Consider the following 4,314-nt stretch of genomic DNA (forward strand, 5'->3'; position numbering starts at 1 on the left):
TTTTGTAAAATGGGCGAATTAACCAAAAGGCTATTTTACAGGAGGATTTTTAACTTTTGACATTTATTTATTAATTAATTAATCCTTTGTGAATGATTATAAATGTCTAACAAGTGTATAATAAAGCTTAGAAAGAATACTGTCTTTATAATAGGTATTATAATATAATATCTTAAAAGGCCAAATATGTCACATTCGTTTTTTATCCGTAACACTAAGACTACGTGAATATTCAGCCTTACGATTATAATTTTTAAGTACTTTCCTGTGAAGATACAAGTTCGCCCTTTTTACACAACAAAGCTAGTAAGATGTATTGTTTTTTCATTAAAATGCCAATTTCGCCAAAATGGTTGATTCGCCCTTTTTACAAAACACCGACGATTCTATGTACCAATATGCATACTGGGTTGTCTGGTTATCGTCTGAGACTTCTGTGTGGAGTTGTTAATCAAGGTACGCTCAACCAGGCTTCTCTATCAAGGATTTCTTCCCCTTAGCCAGGAGACAGTATTATGGCTACATGTAATTTTTGCTTTATCAGTGGTGTGGTGTCTTCATTAGAATGTAATGAAATTTTACTTAGGTATGGCATCTATCGACAAAATATAGATGTCAATCACATGATAATAATAATAATATATGTAATAACAAGCCATATTTTATACAGCTAGTCTTTCATGTTTGTGTTGATAATCTCGGTACTCGTAATAATTTTGCTTTGTCAGAAATAAGTAAATGACATGAAAAACTATTAATTTACTCTCAGCCAATGTGTGCAAATATCGTTACGATATACGAAATTTGTGTACACTTACGCAAACAACGATTGATTAGTGACATTCTATGCTTCTATATCCATAGCCATATCCGGCCCTTAACTGGAGCATATGGACACCACACTGCGCCTCCAAGAATCCCTGTCGCTCGCCAATCTTCTTGCTTCATTCCAGCTCAAACCAGCATCCCGTAGCTCCGCCGTGTACACTCTATAGATAGTATTTAGCGGCCTTCCAGGACACCGGAATCCGGTCGGCTTGAAGAACAGGCAAGCCAGGTTGAGGTTCTCTTCTGGCATCCGCAGCACGTGGCCGAGCCAGGTCCAACATCGCCTCTTCACTCTCAGCGTGATGAGAGGTTGCTTGGTGCGTTCTCTTATCTCCTAAAGTCATACCCACCGCACACCCAGTATCCGTCGCAAACATCTGTTTTCGATGCTCAGTATATGGTTGCTCTGAGCCTTCGTAAGGTGCCATGATTCGCTACCGTAAAGCAGCACCCTTAGAATGCAAGCGTCGAATAGGCGGCGTTTGGTTTTGACCAAGTACAGTCGTGAGTCCTAGACATTCCGCATCGAGTTGAATGTTGTTCCTACCATTCCCTTTCGGATAGCGAGTTTTTTCTGCAAAATACCATCTCCCGTGATGTGTACCCCCAGGTATTTGAAACTGTCGACGCTCTCGATGTTTTTCCCGTCGCTAATCAATAAAGATAGCTGCTATTGCACAAAACGTTGATTTTCAAATCAACGCGAGACGAGTTGTCATGCAAACTGTCGATTATCTCTTGAATGCCCTCGATTGAGTTGTCGAATAGAACAGCCGGGACAGGGCGCATCATTTCACCGTGAGGATGGTTATTGCTCCAGCCTTTCCCTTTCGGATAGCAAAAAATACCTTCTCCCATGATGTATACCCCCAGGTATTTGAAGCTGTCGACGCTCTTGATATTTTGTCCGTCGCTAATCAGAGGGAAATCTGGATCAGGACAGGTGCTACTACACAAAACGTTGGTATTGTTCGCGTTGATTTTCAAACCAATGCGAGATGACCTGTTATGCAACCTGTCGATTATCTCTTGAATGCCCTCGATTGAGTTGCCGAATAGGACAGCGTCATCGGCGTATTCCAGGTCGCATAGCTTCACGGTGGGGGTAACAGGTACGCCTCGGTCGAGTGGTATTGACTTCCGTAGTATGAAGTCAAAGAGGATGATGAAGAGAAACGGTGCAAGGACACAACCCTGTCTGACTGTGCTCGTGACCCCCGAACCATTACGTGACAGTGTCTACAATTCTGACACAACATTCGCTATTCTCATGCAGGTATTTGATTATGGCAATGATTTTGGGAGGGATCCCGTATGCTCCCTGTATCCGCCAGAGGGAGGGGCGGTGTGGACTGTTGAAAGCCTTCTCATTCAGCTTCCACAAAGCAGCATGCCTGGACTGTTCAGCTCATGGCTCTGATGGAGAAGACATCGAAGGTTGTGGTGAATTTGGTCTGCATACGCTCGACCAGCTAGAAACCCGGCCTGGATTTTCTTGAGGACGTGCATTATTGGGTCCCTTATTCTCATCAAGAAGATGTTTGCCAAAATCTTTCCCGGAACACTGAGTAGTGTAATGCCTCAGTAATTATCGCAGCTAAGCTCCACAGAGTGGGGTTTGTATTTGTTTTTACGAGAAATGAATGTCAGCCACTTGCCAGCGCTCGAAATGGAAAAGTTTACGAACCGGAGCGCTCGACAATTTTCTGAAAATATTTACATAGGTTTCAAATTTTATGTGTATTTTATAAAAATAAGTGTGTTAGATTTTTTGTTGAATAGCCTATCTAGCTCAAACGGTCAAATTATTTTTTTCCACAAGACGGAGCGATAATTTTACTGAGTTCACGAACCGGAACGGCGCTCCGGTGCGCTCCAGTCCATTTCGAGCCCTGCCACTTGCTCAACCTATTAGGTCGATACTCAGACTCATACACAAATTGAAAAACAATATGACGTGAAGTACTTGCCAGACGCAGGAGTCGAATTTGGGACCCACGACGCTGTAGGCCGACGCTTAAGCCGTGCGGCCAACGTAAGTAGTAATAAATATTTAGCAGTTTTAAAGAATGTGATACATCTATTAGTATAGGTCTATAAAAACTCAATAGCTTCTTTCAGAAATGTTTATTATAAAAAGTTAATAATTATTATAATAAATAGGTAACACTTATAAGCTTATAACTTAAATGTGAAATACTTTAGCTTTAACAATTTGTACTAGAAAGATGTTTACCTATAGAATATGAATATCATTTTATTGTTGTTTAATTTAATAAAACGCATTTTTTTGTAGTACTTATTCCACTTTTAATCAATAAATTATCACCGGTTTCGTCCGCCTCAGAGGGACATTTTCAACTGAACAGTTGAACAGTTGAAAATGTCCCTCTGAGGCGGACGAAACCGGTCCTAATTTATTGATTAAAAGTGGAATAAAAAAAAATCCGTTTTATTAATTAATGCAGTTCAACAGTTAAAAAAATAAATTGAATACCATTTGTTTAAGGGGGAGAGGCACGCCACCAGAGAACCTAGCGGAAAAATACGAAGCTTGTAATTTGAGATTTTTTTTTAATAATTTACAATTTCAACTGTATTAATTAATTAATATGTATTTGAAAACATTAAAAAGATTTTTAATTTTTTTTTTAATTTCAAGATAAACTTACAATTGTAAAAAAATGTAATAAAATTTGAAATATCGATGTTTTTTAAAATAAATATAAAAAATATTAAAACGATGAATTAGTCAAAAATCATAACGACGAAAAATTGAAAACTTAATAAACTAAATTTTAATGATAAATATGACCATAAAATATAATGTCATAATAAGATGTGAGCCTGCAACGAATTCGCATTTTTTTACAATTGTAAGTTTACCTTTAAATTAAAAAAAAAAATTAAAATCTTTTTATTGTTTTCAGATAGGTACATATTTATTAATTATTACAGTTGAAATTGTAAATTATCAAAAAAAAACTCAAATTGCAAGCTTCGTATTTTTCCGCTATGTTCTCTGCTGGCATGCAACTTTTGACTATTGTTTTTAAATAAAATAAAAAAAACTCTCCGTCGGACGAACTCTGCATTTCTTCATGACACAGTAGTGCTGCAAAATGAAAAATACAAATAATAAAAATATGAATAGGTATACATATGATACAGTACAATTATAATTTTAACGTATTTTATAATATAGTAAAATATCTCAGATATCTATATAGGTACCGACTAGATCTACTGGATTCATGTCAGTGTGTTCGTTAAATAAAATTAAATAAGTATTAAAAAATCGTGTATTATATATTTTTTTGTTTATGAGATAAATTATTTAGCAACTTCAACAAAACAATGTTCCTATCAAAATATCTCTTCATTTATTTTGGTCAAAAACCATTTTTGAAATTCGTTTGGAATAGGTGTATTCCCCAGCAAGGTGAGTTATATTCCGTAAAACCCTCCATAGGACTTTGCTATTAT

This window comes from Rhyacophila brunnea, unplaced genomic scaffold (assembly GCF_057557595.1).
Source record: "Rhyacophila brunnea isolate RB1 unplaced genomic scaffold, BYU_Rbru_1.0 scaffold_1, whole genome shotgun sequence".
Lineage (NCBI taxonomy): Eukaryota > Metazoa > Arthropoda > Insecta > Trichoptera > Rhyacophilidae > Rhyacophila > Rhyacophila brunnea.